General features: G+C 43.5%; 1 protein-coding gene across 4 annotated transcripts in view; it reads right to left on the reverse strand.

Annotated features, from left to right (window-relative positions):
* Nucleotides 1-14,833, reverse strand: part of PTPRU (protein tyrosine phosphatase receptor type U) — a 339,580-nt gene that overhangs the window by 191,864 nt on the left and 132,883 nt on the right. Inside the window, exons 1-2 of one of the 4 annotated variants that reach the window (XM_029571026.1) lie at nucleotides 13,770-13,854; nucleotides 13,581-13,640 (exon numbers count right to left, since the gene is read on the reverse strand). The exons of 2 other annotated variants lie outside the window; for them this stretch is intronic. The gene's annotated coding sequence lies outside the window, so the exon portion shown is untranslated. Of the gene's footprint in view, nucleotides 1-13,580; nucleotides 13,641-13,769; nucleotides 13,855-14,833 lie in introns of those variants that run through there. One more of the 4 variants, XM_029571025.1, reaches the window with a different exon arrangement.

Consider the following 14,833-nt stretch of genomic DNA (forward strand, 5'->3'; position numbering starts at 1 on the left):
CAAGGAGTCACTCGCAAAAACACTATCTCACTGGGAAACCTGCCTCCAAAATATCAAACAGCTTCTCACAAGTCTCAACCTGATACTAAATTCATCAAAAACGGAACTTCTAATCATCACACCAGAAAACAGCTCCCTCACACACACTCATCCAACCTTACCAAACACCACACAAGTGAGAGACCTAGGAGTTCTAATTGATAATCACCTAAACCTGAAAGCGAACATCAACAAAACCACTAGAGACTGCTTTTATAAGCTCCAAGTGCTGAAAAGAATACGACCTCTCTTCCACACACATGACTTTAGAACAATTCTACAATCAATCATTTTCGCAAAGCTGGACTATTGTAACACCATCATGCTTGGTCTACCTTCATCACACACCAAACCATTACAAATGGTCCAAAATGCCTCCGCCCGTATACTCACTAACACCAGGAGAAGAGAACACATAACCCCTATCCTGATGGGCCTCCACTGGCTACCCATCCACTTCAGAATAATCTACAAGGCCATTCTCACCATTTTCAAAAACATCCATCAATTAGCCCCAATCGACCTCCATATCCCCCTCCGATTACACCACTCAACAAGACCGACAAGAGATGCTTACAAAGGTTCACTTCAAGTTCCTCCAGCCAAAACGACCAGACACATCACGCTCAGAGATCGGGCCTTCTCCACAGCCGGTCCAACTTTATGGAACTCCATTCCCCCGGATCTCAGAATGGAACTCAGCATCTCAACTTTCAAGAAAAGACTCAAGACGTGGCTGTTCACGCAGGCCTTTCCTAACTCAAACATTACTTAACTCCCTTAAATCATCAATCATTAATAGCCACCTCTTATAATGTTTTTGTATATATATATATATATCTGATCTTCATTTTCCTTCTTACCCCAAGTTATTGATTCCCTGTTACATGTAACTGCTTTTCTGCACCATTGTTCAAATTGTAAAGTTTATTTGAGTTTCACCCCTGTTTCTTGTGAACCAGCATGATGGGACTACCGTCTTGAATGTTGGTATATAAAAAAAACTTAAATAAATAAAATAAATAATGATGTGAATTTGTCACACACCCTTTATAGTATTTTACAGGAAAATTAGAGGTAAGATTCAGTCAAGTCTGGTGGATGTTATGAGCAACGAGACTCTACAGCCTCCTCTAACTTAAAACTTATGTCCAAAGGCTTAGTCCTGCCTTTCCAACTGCTGCATCAAAAGGGATTTGCGTGCAAGGAAGAGCCTAATTACCTTATCCACTGCTTTGGCATGTGTATCGCTTTTTCCCCCCACAGAGGATTTGTGATGTCAGAATAATGCGAATCCTCTCCACGGACTTTTAACATCATCCTGTTTACTTAAGGATCCCTTTCCCGATTCGCCTAATGGCAGACATCTCCAGCGCTGCACTAACAGGTACCCATCCATTCTGCAAGCTTCCTTCATCCCTGAATATAAGCTCAATGCACAGTTTAACCATTTGCCCAGTATTTCTGAAGATCCATGTGCACAGCTATCCGATGGAGGTCTATAGATTTCTGGGTGCAGAGTGCGCCTATAAAGAGGATCCATGATATTAAGGGAATGTTTCTGGGATACAATCAGGAGTCTCAGTGCCCTCAGTTCTCTTCTGGACACCTCCCACCAAATGCACTCTCAGTGAGCCGTGCCCCAGCCCATGCCAGAGCTGCAATAGCCCAACACTCTCCACCAATCTTTACACTCAATATATTCCAAACACTGATCCATGAATAAATTTGGTTGTGTTTGTTCTAACCAGCATCTGTTGGTATTGTTGCTTTAACATGGGCCAGAAGATCCACAAATTCCGCCACTCATTCACAAGTTCTTAGCTTCCTCCTAGTGATACCTGAGGGATACAAGGGTTTGTGTCTGGCCTTCTGCAGTACCGAGTGAAAATCAGGCCGGAGTCACCGGTGGAAGGCGATTAATCATTCTCCCACCTCAACCCTAGCAGAAATTTGTCATTACCACAAAATCCCACATAAGACTATTTCTGCCAGCTCATACATCATCCTAAGTAACCCTCAAAATGAGCAGGAGTTCAGGCCTTTCGCTTATTATATCTTAAGAGCTCTGTCCCTACAGCTAAAATACAGCAGGTGGTCCGTGCCTGCACCTACACTGGAGGGGTTAGGGTACCTTCAGAGGAAGGCTGCAGAATCTCGTTTTGTCTGTCTGGTTGCCAAACTCTCTGTCAGACTCTGAATACTCCCGAAAAAGGCCTTCCTCCCTATTTATAAAATTTACTTACATTCACCAACTGCCCCATGACCTCACATGTATCGTTTCATAGCCCATTCCTCCAAAATTATCTAAAACCCCCTGCAGCCTTAAAATTAAGTAATTTATTGGAAATTGAAGCTGCTCATTCTGTTACATTGCACTACTTTATATAGATGGTTTACAAGCATAATTAAAAGAAGACATGTCAGGTCAGATACTGATGGCACGCCTCCATAAACCTTACAGTAAGAAAATCAGAGCCAGAGTCATTAATCCACACCCTTTGTGTCCCACCACCCAACCACTTTCACTGCAACCTCCGTGCAGTCGGCACCAATGCTCTTAGCAATATTAAGAGCATCTTCACAGTTCATCCCACTTGAGTACTCTAACCCAATGGTCCCCAACTTGAACTTCAAGCCTCACTAAACAGGTATGGTTTTCAAGAACTTCACAATGAATATGGCTGAGATTTTGGGGACAAGGTTGCAAACCACTATCTACACAACACGAGGTCAGTTACCCAATACATGGGAGAGCTGCCGTGGCAAGGCTCCCATTCTAGTTTAGCACAGCCTTGCTTTATTTACGATACCTTAATGCATTAGTTTTAAGCTAAGCCTTGGGGGCACCTTCATCCATGTGGTTTTAGGCAATCCATCAGGAACATGAGTGACATACTGGAATATGCCAGGTCTCCGAGGTATGAAAATATATTTCAAACACACTCACAGTAAATGGCCTGAAGGCTGAACTGGCAAAGACGTTCCTGAGAGCTGGGTTGAGCACCACTGCCATATGGGATCAGTCCAAAGTGGTGAGGCTGCAAGAGGCAGCATGGGAAGAACAAAAAACAAAAAAAACAGGAGATCTCCTTTAAGAAAATCCATCTCACTAGACTGAAGGGAAGAAAAAAAAAAACTTGTAACAAAAAAAAATTATTCTGTTTAAACACAGGTGTCTTTGATAACGTTCTGGGAAAAGATATTAGAAGCCAAGCGTGGAAATGAATTCAGGTTTAGTAAAACAAAACCCGCTATGGGAGTTTTATCAGACGAGTAATCTTTTATTTATTAAACATGTGCCGTTCTGTCCTGGCTTTCTCCATACTGCTTATTGTTTCCTTCTTAAAAGAGATATCTGATTTTGGAAGGCAATTAAAAACTAAAGGATTCCAGGCAGAGATGCTGCCTTCGGAGGCTCGTTCACCTGACAGGTCCGTGTTGCTGGCAACGGCTGAGGCTCATCAGCACTAAACCATTACTTACTGCTAGCCAAGGGAAATAAAATAATGCCTATTATTTTCCGCTCTTAAAAATAAAATTGTGACAAAACGTCACGCCTGGAAGGATGAAGCGTCCCAGACCATTCAACAAATCCAAATGCAAGATGTTTACCTTCCTTGCTAATGGTGTTCTTGAATGCTGAAAAAAGAAAGAAAAAAAAAATTGGTCCTAGTGAAGAGTCAAGTATGGCAATGTGAGGGATTTCACATAGCAGGTTCACTTAAAGTCAGCAAATAGGACCACGCTAGCTGCAGCCATGCTTTCAGCCTGCAAGTGCACATAACCCTCCCACACACACTTAAGGACTGGAAAATCCTATTCCTACATGAAGACTGAAGAGGCTCTTCCATGAGCTACAGCGGGATCAGTAATGTTGAGCACACTCCCACTTTTTTTTTTTTACACTGTAGCTACCCAAAGATGAAGCATTACAGATTCTGGACCCTTCAACAAGTACTTAAGTAAGAGCAGGTTGCTGCAGCGTGTTATGCACCGAGCCTCTGACGGACATTTAATTGCTGACGGATTTTCCAACAGATATATGGTGCAGCAGCTCAACTTGAAGATAATTTTTGGAAAGACTCCAGGGTGCAATGGTAGTGCCGGGCACTGCCATGCAAAAGACCTAAGTCCCATCCCCAAGCCTGGCTCCTGCTCCTTGGACCAGCCAGGGTTGGGGGTAGATGCCACAGAGGGAGTCCGCCATCGCACAATGGCAACATCTAGTGGCCAAACTCAGAATGCAAGCAGACTGAGATCAAGAGAGCACCAGCACTGCAATGAGCTAAGCAGAAGTGGGAAAGAGCTGAAAATGGAGAAAATGCCGCTTATAGTTTTCAAAGAAGGCTCAGGGCAATTGAGTTCTAGTAGATGTCGAGTCCAATTTTGCTGGAAGCCCAAACAAGCAAGAGGAATTCTGCTGGGCCAAACAAAACAAAAGTATTTTTAGTAAGAATGGAGGAGAGGAAAAAAGGGAGACTGGAACACATATTCAGTGAGTAGGACTGTGGCATTTTCCCCACAGCTACTTCCAGCACTGCTCTTTTACTGGCACTAGAAGAGCAGAACTTGATGGCTCCCCTCCTTTCGGGGCTTTAATTATTATTTTGGCTGCATTTCCACTCGTCGTCATCAAAATTGAATCAATATAAAGGGTGGCAGCTAGGGTATCCCAGTTCTCACCATACTCAGCTTTCCCTTGTGTTTTGTCCACGTTTCCAGATCTTGACCATATTTTTTTTTTTTTGTGCCTTTGTCCAGTTGGCTCCCTCCTTTCCCATCGATCATCTTCTCCAGTACCAGATTAGCTAATTTCCTGCCCGAGGCTTTTGGCCAGGTCTTCCTCTCAGGGTTCCTCCACCTCCCATCATCTCTGCCCTTCTTTCACCCGAGATTGCATCCTTCCAGCTCATCAGCAGAATTCTTCTACCACACATTCCAAACGACTAATTTTCTTCAAGATCTCTTTACTAGAGTCCATGCTTCATTGCTGTCTCTTGTCACTGAGGTGTCTATACTTTCATTACTTTGAAGTCTTTCTTTCGATCCCTTAAAAAAAAAAAAAAAAAAAAGCCACATCTCTGAACCAGAACTCAAACCCAAGTCAAAAGTTCAGCAGTGATAGGCATTAAATGCTAGGTCATTCAAACCAAAATATAAAAAATGTAAATTAAATCATTAGAGCTTGAACACTTTTTTTTTTAAAGCAACTTTTAAAAGAACACTCAGAGGTTTAGCCGCAATCTCAGACACCGGGAGAAAGCGCCATAAAACCTGATGCAGGAGCAGAAGTATGAGACGGATAGGTGGAATGACTCCGATTTCGTTCCAGAGACTAGACATATGGATCGATAAGCTGGCAGCCAAACACCCACAGAATTTTAAGATGAAGATGATAACCCCATCTGGGAACCAAAGCAGACCCGTTTCAAAGACACGTGCAAAAAAACATCAATATTTTTGGTCAGACTGGTAGTAAATATTTGTCTATTTGCCTGATTGCCAGGGAAGATCTCTTTAATCCTCAGTACTTTAATCAACTCCTGAAGTTTGCTGGACAGCGCCCGCCTCTCTTGCTTTGGACAATTTTTCCTTCAACAGTGGGAGCGACCAGAGCCTTTCTTAGGACAAAACTGCTATAGCAAGGCACTATACCTACTTGTTTCCTTGCCTCTCTAAATCGAGAACCAGGTGTTGGCAAGACCTGAACAGGTCACAAAAAGATCATCATCAATGAGCTGAAAGTTGCAATCTGTTTGCTCTTCCAATACGGTCTCCCCTGACCCAAGGTGATGCACTGGTTTATTCATATCTGGTACAGGCCCAGTACTCTTAATGATGGAAACTGGTGTTTGACAGCCAGCATCTGGTCCGAGCTCTGCCAAATACATTTGTACCATCCAAACAGCTTTCCTCCCCCCCCCCCCCTTAACAGCTGGAAAATAAATTAGAAACAAACTTAGAAAGGAGAATCGTGCTTTTCCTCAGGAAATCACCACCTGTGCGGCGCAAGACAACTGCAACAGAATTAAGCAATCAAATTCACTTCCATTAACCAAAGCTTTATAGTAGTTTGTAACTGAGACATTTCCCTTGGAATCTGATTACCAATATCCTCAGCCATATCACCACAATGAAGGTGCCTTTCTTCTAGGGATCAAACCCCTGGCACCCCTAATCCTTGACATGCAACTGTAAACTAATTAAAATGCATCAGTCTGTTCATTATTCCATTCATGATGCCAACTACTCTCTCATCACTGCTTTACCTGAAGCTGATGATAGACAGAAATCCAAAACTTCCAGCGTTCTGCACTGCAGCATGATATAGCGAGAAAGGTGGGAACAGAAATGCCTGGGGACGGCCTTTACTGCCCACAGCGAGTGATACAGTAAGACAGAAGGGATAGACATGCCTGAGGATGGCCCTGTACTGCCTACACCGAGTAACACGGAGATAAAAAGGATGCGAATGCCTGGTGGTCATTATTCCCTGCAGCGTGCTCCTGGAAACTGCTGATGGCCCGGTATAATGGAGGGCAGTACTAAGGTACACCACGCACTTTTAAATCAGCTGTTCTCACTGGATTCGTCAAAATAAAGTCAGCTTAGCTGTTTTTTTTGTTTTTTTTAACTCTACAACTTCCTCTTGTGTTTTGCTCCTGAATCCCATCAGTTTGTCCTAATGCATTTTATTTTATATATATTTTTACACACTTAATACCACATGTGAATCTTACTTATCAAACCTTGGCCCTTAATTGTTCTTTGGTTTTACAAATCTATTTAAAAATTACTTGTTTCCTACATCTTCCAATATTCGGAGCGGTGTACATCACTGCATTTCATCTGACCTATGTATGTAACAATAAATCACTTTTTCCCATTCTAGTTGGAAAGACTAAAGAGGTTAGGACTTTTCAGCTTGGAAAAGAGACGGCTGAGGGGGGATATGATAGAGGTGTTTAAAATCATGACAGGTCTAGAACGGGTTAATGTGAATCGGTTATTTACTCTTTCGGATAGTAGAAAGACTAGGGGGCACTCCATGAAGTTAGCATGGGGCACATTTAAAACTAATCTGAGAAAGTTCTTTTTCACTCAACGCACAATTAAACTCTGGAATTTGTTGCCAGAGGATGTGGTCAGTGCAGTTAGTATAGCTGTGTTTAAAAAAGGATTGGATAAGTTCTTGGAGGAGAAGTCCATTACCTGCTATTAATTAAGCTGACTTAGAAAATAGCCACTGCTATTACTAGCAACGGTAACATGGAATATGCTTAGTTTTTGGGTACTTGTCAGGTTCTTAAGGCCTGGATTGGCCACTGTTGGAAACAGGGTGCTGGGCTTGATGGACCCTTGGTCTGACCCAGTATGGCATGTTCTTATGTCGTTTCTACTCTATTCTATTTTTGCTCTTATATATTACTTTATTTCTCCCTAACAAGGAGACCCAAGGTGATATGCATACAACAATACAACAAAATAAAAAACATGCAATAATAAATGAAACAGCCCTAATCCCGACCCAGCCCTCTCCTACTCTCACTAGGTAAGTGCAGGGCTGCATCACAAAGAAAAAAAAAAGCATATTTTATATTCCTCACACATACAGTAATACAATTTTTATCTGTTTATGTTTTATTGATCCTTTATATGCATTAGCAGAAGGCTTACATGAGGCTCCGAAGAGGGCTGGCAGAGCAGAGCTCGGATTAGTTTACATTCTTAATGCTGGGAGTGGCTAATCTGGATGCAAAAAAGTATAAATCTTTAAACACTATCTCCTCAAGAAGGAAATAAAGATAGGAAAAAGGAGAAACTCCAAATAGTTTGGGTTTATTTTAAAGTCTTAGTTGTAAGGAACCATATAGCACCATGAGAGAAGCGACAGGCAAATCCATTCTTGGTTTTACCCCATTGCATGCAGGGAAATGTAGCACTCCTGTCTTTATATTTGCCCAGATGTCTCCACTGGTTCCTGTGGGCTTCCCAGCTGGATCCAGAACCAACGTCTATTAAGCAATGGTGCCGCAAGCCTTCATTCACAGCTATTCAGAGCCAGGTTCCCTCCTGTTTTATAACCTCTTCACCTCCCCACTCAGCCCAGCCATTTCAGTGAACTTCCTTGACCAGAGGCCACAGACTACATCCACCTTCGAAAATCCTTCCAGCAAGGTATCACCATTGCCTTTACGTGTCACAGATGAGCAATGGCTGAGACTTCCTCCCTCCCCATGGCGGGAGGGGGGGGGGGGGGGGGAGGCTCTACAGTCCCCCATCTCTGGTCCCACCCCTGGCTGACCCAGTGGCCGTGGCTGGGAATCAAACCCAGGGCGTCACATGGCCAGTCTGGGCGCTGCTAATGAGCCACCAGGCTAGTCCTGGTCCTATTTTTCTTAGGGAAATCAGTAAGAATTATGCATGCGTGCGATGGGATAAAACCCAGACTGCACCAGTCTGTCCCTTTTGACATGCAACTGCCTAACAGTGATTCAAGAAGAGTTCTGCCAAGGACCGCAACACGGCAAAGATTAGATTTGGTACCATGGACAGTTCCCCGTGACAGGTGGTGGTGGCCAGGGCCTCCAAGCACGTCTATTACATATATCGTAATAAATATTTAGAAGACGAGAGTGCTGAACAAAAAAGTCAAATCCTGAACTATACTGGGGACACATTATTCTACTTGTAATTGCACTGGCATCAATACACCAAAAGAAGATTTTTTGTTTTCTTATATGGAATCTCAATGGAGGATGGACAGGGTGAAAGTATGATGGGAAGCAAAGTTGTTATTTCTATTTTGGTTCTAACAAAGAAAAAACACCAAGAGAGCATGAAAATTTAAGTTGTTCTGAGCAGTTGTATAAAAGGGCAGCAACCGAGACCTCAATAACACAGAGGAGCTAAACATGGCCACTGCCCGTCTTCCCATGACACTGGAGATGATGCTTACAGAGGGGGATCTGCACTGCCTACCCGTTTCTGGCGTGCTGCCGTCGGTGAATGTGGAGAAGAAATGCCTAAAACCTACCGCACTGCATTGTGATGTTATAAAAAAAAAAAAGCAAAATTTAAAAATATATATCATTAAGCCATCTTGAGGATTTCTCAAAAAGGCAGTGCAGAAACGTAAATAAGTAAATAATTAGTAACCCACTGTTAACAGTGCCTCACCAATGGCAAGCACTAGGAGATCAATGTTCAGTAGTGCGGAAGACAGGCAGTTTATCCAGATAACTTGTCTGGGATATTCTGTGCAGCACTGAATATAGCCGGGTAAAAGTTCTAGCTAGATGGATAAACTTATCCACAGAAGTGTTCTCCAGCACAACCAGCCTTAGATAAGTTATCTGGCACCTGGAACGTCACCAACTCACCCGGTTATCCTTTCCCACGCTTTTGCTTGCTGTTTTTGTCCTTTCAGCCTGTGTTTCTGTTGTGTCCAACAGGTTACTAAGCCATCTAATGGGATAACAGGATTTATTTCTTTTTCCTGGTCAAGATCTTTCCTTTCCCTCTTCCCCTCTGATCAGTACCATGCCCTTGGATTCAAGCCATTTCTCTTCCCACGCCTAATATCGCGTCTGTGATTTTTTTGCTTTTTGTTTTGTTTTTTTAACTCTTGATCCACCAGCTTTGCTCTCCTTAGCAAAGCCTGTGGCAGCTCATGGCTTCTCGCTGTGACTTGTCCACATCTGTAGTTTTGCTTCAGGTTCTTCTCAGGAATGGATTACAAGAGAGCGTCGCACTCCCTGGTCTCGCTCATCATAGTCTTCCCCCACCCCCCCCCAGCTCATGCTGACCTCCGCTGGTCTGGCTCACCTCGGGCTCTTCTCGTTTTCCACCCCTGCCGGACTCGCTGTGCCGACTTCCCTATGGAATTCCAGATCACATTCAGGTCCCTCAGCCCTTCCCCGGTTCTGCATTCCATGCCTCACCTTCAGAATCCGATCAAACCATTTATTCCCCCCCCCCCCTCCCCTTTTTCTCAGTCACTTATCTCCTTGTGCCCAATCTCTTTCATACCTTCTGGCTTTGCGAAATTCCCTTCCACTCCCCGTCCAACCTCTCCTTGATCACCTTTTTCATTTGCTATTACTGAACCAATATCTTCAAATTCCCAGCATGCGATCTTGCCACTTATCTACAGGCTGGCCTCTGCACTTTATCCATTGTTTTGTTAATGGCGCCTTGGTCAGAGATGCTACATTAGTTAAATATCTAAATCCCCATTCCCACAGAACTACCACTGCAAAAGAAAAAAAAACCACCACCATATGCAAAGCAGCTGACAAATGATAAGCTGCCTTTACAAGTTTTGTTGGGTTGGATCCAAGATAAAACAAAATCAACTGTTTACGTATCGATATGCACTCCAAATTCAGTTTGCTTAGCTCCTGTCTAAAAACTGGCATGAGCCACTATTTTCCACTCTGATCTAACTCACAGAATTGCCAAACATCAGATGCCGGACCAGTTAGAATCATAATGAAACCAGGTTATACATTTTGAAAGAAAGAACTTGTACAAAAAAAACCAAAAAAAAAAAACCACACACATGAAAACTGGCAGAGAGCCAGCGTCTCCTGGACTGTGTTTCTTTGCTGGCCGAAACTGGCAGCTGTCCAATGAAAACTCTTTTTAGTCCAAGACCATAAGGCATCTCAATCCAAAACCATCCCTGGAGAGAGAATGCAGATGTGATACGCCATGCAGCTGTGGAGCTTCCAAAGCAAGCTGGCGGCTGGCGATAAGATTATAGCACAAGTTGTACCGCCGATTGATAAACTAGCTTCTGCACAATAAACAGTTGCTTTTACCTTCTCCTCTATCCTCCCCCCACCACCGCCGCCCCTCCTGAGATTAGTCTTCCAAGCCCTGATAAATAATCCCTGGAAGGGCCTATGTCCAGAATTGTAGCCTAACAGAAATGCATGGGGTGTCCTTTTATTGAGGGGAAGCAGCTTGTGAAGAGTAAAACCTTCCTAGTACTTGAGATGCTGAAGTCTTAACCGTGCATTCATTTAACAGGGAGCCAGTGCGGTTGGTTGCCAAGATGCTGCTTTTTTTTTTTTTTAATATTTTAACTTATTTACTGGCACTTAAGACATTTTCCAGGAGAATTAGTCTTGTAATAAAACGTGATAGAACTTGAAGTCAATGAATATGCAAAAATCAAAAAAAATTTGAAAACTTCAATCAATCATCATCAGGGGTGGATATTCCAAAAATAACAATGCAAAACGTTAGCAAGAGCCAGAGTACCCCATCAAATGATGCTCATACTGCTCATCTTAGGAGGCAGGGACAGAATAGAACAGTTGTCCCATGATATCATTAACCCCAGGGGTATTCATGGAACTGGGGCCTAAAACCATTTTATTCCTGCAAAAAAAAAAAAAAAAAGTTGTATTTTTTGAACCTACACATTTCTTAACGTACAAACAAATATATATGAAAATCTGAGAAGAAACAGGGTCCCAATCTTAATCACTCTAGCGTGCATCTACAAAAATTGCCTTTATTGGGGGGGGGAGGGGAGTAGCCTTTGCAAGATCAGGAAATATTTTTTCAAATAATGTTTCCTTACACTGGAAAAAGTAATCTCAGTATCCAGTCTCAATCCGGCTCAAGAACAAAATTCACCATTAGGGCTGCTGGGATTACAAGATCCTCTCGGGAACTCTCCAGAGAAGCTGTAAGGTCCAAACCACCTGAGGAGACTGGAGGCAATGCAATTTTTCCCTCAGTATCACGGATTCTGTCACTGATAGATCGAAAGCCCTAGAGACCAGAGGACCATCTCTGGAGTCATTTTCAAAATTTCCAGCATGGAATTTTTTTCTAATATTTCCCCAGGAGAGATTTTTTTTCCAACCTGGGAAAAATAATCAGATGCAAGTTCTTACACTTCAGAACGTTCTCCATATTCTCCAGCTTATTGTGCAGGAATGTACTGCCTTTAACCAAAAAGGTTTCATCCTATTGGAGTTTTTGTACAGTGGTTTCAACAGTCTCTCGTCTTCTCTTAATGCAATCTGTTATTGCAGCTTGTGTGAAAACCTCTGCAGCAAGAAGATTAACCTGAGCAGACAGACGCAAGAACTGCCCAGACAAGGAATCACCCAACCACACAGCCTCTAAGGTAAATACCTCTGGCCTGGGCACTACAAACTTCCAGGAGTCCAAGTTTCTCCAATTCCAACACTGCCAATAACCCGAGTGTGCACACTGGGCTCCAGCATCAAACAACTGCGGCTGGGGGAAGCGATAGAGCCATGTCCTGCTGTGCTGGATGGAGACAGCCGCGGCTGCTCCTGAAGTTCCTCGTCAATGTCATCCGCTCCGCATTTGAGCTACCGGCTCTTCAGATCATCCTCTGGGATGAAGGAAACCTCCGTAGCCGGAGAAGGTTGCGGCACCTCCTGTCCTCTGCTTCGGAGGTCAGATGTAGGATCGCCCCCCCCCCATGAGGCAAACACTCCATCGGCTCAGGCTCAGCAGCTGCTCCACGAAATGCTGGGAGAGTTCCCCATCGTGAAAACAAAATCAATAAAAAAAACTTGACATAGGAAAAAGAAATCAGGAGCTCGGCAGCACATGTCCACCATGAGCGGCTGAAGTCTTTTACGGAGAGAGACAGTAAGGCCAAGAACGCACCGGAGTGGAAGTAGGAAACGGTAACTGGACCAGGTCCTGCCTCATTGCTCCCTTTTATGGCAGTTATCTTCTGCTTTCATCACCTTTTTGGCCCTCTCTCAGCTCCTTGCTTGTATTCCCCCCCCCCTCCTCGCTGAGACACTGGTTTTGAGTAAGTGTCGGTCCCGACCTCCTGTTGCTTCCTACTGAACAGGTTTGTTGATCACTTCAATGCCTTTTTTCTCCATTAATGCAGCTAACCTGACAGTCAAGGTGTGAAAAGTGGTGCCAATGCCAGTTACGCTCATGGTCCCTGAGTAATGTAAAGTAGGCGGGGGAAGGGGTGGGGAGAATTGGCCAAGCAAGGGCAGCTCGGGGTTTGTTTGTTTTTTTGTTTTGTTTTTTTTAGCATTTTGTTAATTTTATTTATTGATGTGTATTGGCGAGGATAAGAAAATACAGACAGAAAAAAAAAAAGTTACCTTTACCAGAGGGGGGGGTCCTATGAAATGTGTTTCCCTTTGACCATACTTAAAAAGAAGGCACCTTACAGAAGGAGGTAAGATGTGCCAAATTGGGTCAGACCAAGGGGCCAACAAGCCCAGTATCCTGTTTCCAGCAGTGGCCAAGCCAAGTTACAAGTACCCACACGTTAAGTAGATGTCATCAGGTTTTCTGTAACCGGCCGTGCCAAAGGGTCAGCCTCACGTTTGTTTGCGCGTCTCTGATTGTACAGATACATACAGCAGATAGGACATTACACAGCTCAGTGCAGTGCTTGCTGTCCATTGCCTTTTCATTCTCCTCAAAACAACAAGATCTGAGATGAAGTGGCACAGACATTGCTCTAGCCATGCACATTAGAGATAACAGCAAAAATCAATGGTTTTTACCTCGACAAGAATCTCATGTCAAGTTACCAGCCTCGAAGAGCGGCATCAAGCTGTTGAAAACTGGCAAAAAAAAAAAAAAAAAAGCCATTCATACTGTTTATCCATGTTAACTGTTTTTATGGGCTCTTTGTGCAATACACAAAGAGAACGCAAACAGAGGACACCGTGCTTGTTCATCTCGGCGCATACCTAAATTCGGCCGCTGTGCTGACAAACTCTGGCACGGCCAGGCTGACTCGCACGTGCACCGGGAGAAACCCATGATCCAGGGTCCAGGTCGGAGAAGACACAACCTACAGCATCAGACAAAGAATGCATTTGGACCACCTCTGTATTCCCAAAGAGTGTGCACAACGCATATTTCTTCACCAACACTATACAAACAACAGTAATTAACAGAGCGCCATGAAACCACTCTATCACTTAACAAGTGCCTGATTTGCATTTCTTTTTCATACCAAACCATTCAGGTTAACTAACTCTGGCGATCAAGGCCATTCTTTATCTTTTATTTGCATGGGAGAACCTGTCTCTTTCTCTAAGGGAAGGTCCCTCACCTTCTGACTTTGCAGAATTACAGGAGATAGCAGACCCTTCCAATGCTAATCCAGACTGCTTGTATTCTCATCACTATTAGATTTGGATATTTAATTTTTCTTTTTTTTTGCCTTTACTTATAAATTCTCAGCAAGGAAGAACTAGTTTCCAGGCTTCTTTTTTTTTTTTCGTCTTTCACCTTCTCCATTCTCCTGTCTAGCCCACGATTGTAACAGCCTTCAGGCAGAGAGCAAAGACTGCTGCTCCCTCCAGGACTTGGGCCTATGTGCACCACGAGGCTGACCACTAGATGCCGCTATTCTGTGATGGCTGGGGGACCCCTTTCCCCCTTCTCCCCCACCCCCTTTCCTGCCTGGCATTTGTCAGTGCACCTGAGAAGAAGCCAGCTATGTTTTCCTTCTGCGACAAGTTTAGCTCAGCGGGAGGAACTGAAAAAAACAAAACAAAAAAATGCTTAGGCTCTGCTTCAGATCTAATCCGACTGCAGTAAGATAAGGTTAACATTTTAAAGTGCTGAAATTCTCCCTTTTCAACACAGTGGCAAGAAACTGGTTCTTTAAGAAAAAAAAAAAATCAACTTGTCTGTTTCTTGGCTTTATTCCTTCTTTTAATCTGACTCCTAAGTCTCCTTTCCATTTCATCTCAATGCAATTCTTCCTTGCACGCTTCATGAAGCCAATTTTTCCTGAAAATCA

This window comes from Rhinatrema bivittatum, chromosome 11 (genome assembly GCF_901001135.1).
Source record: "Rhinatrema bivittatum chromosome 11, aRhiBiv1.1, whole genome shotgun sequence".
NCBI classification, from domain to species: domain Eukaryota; kingdom Metazoa; phylum Chordata; class Amphibia; order Gymnophiona; family Rhinatrematidae; genus Rhinatrema; species Rhinatrema bivittatum.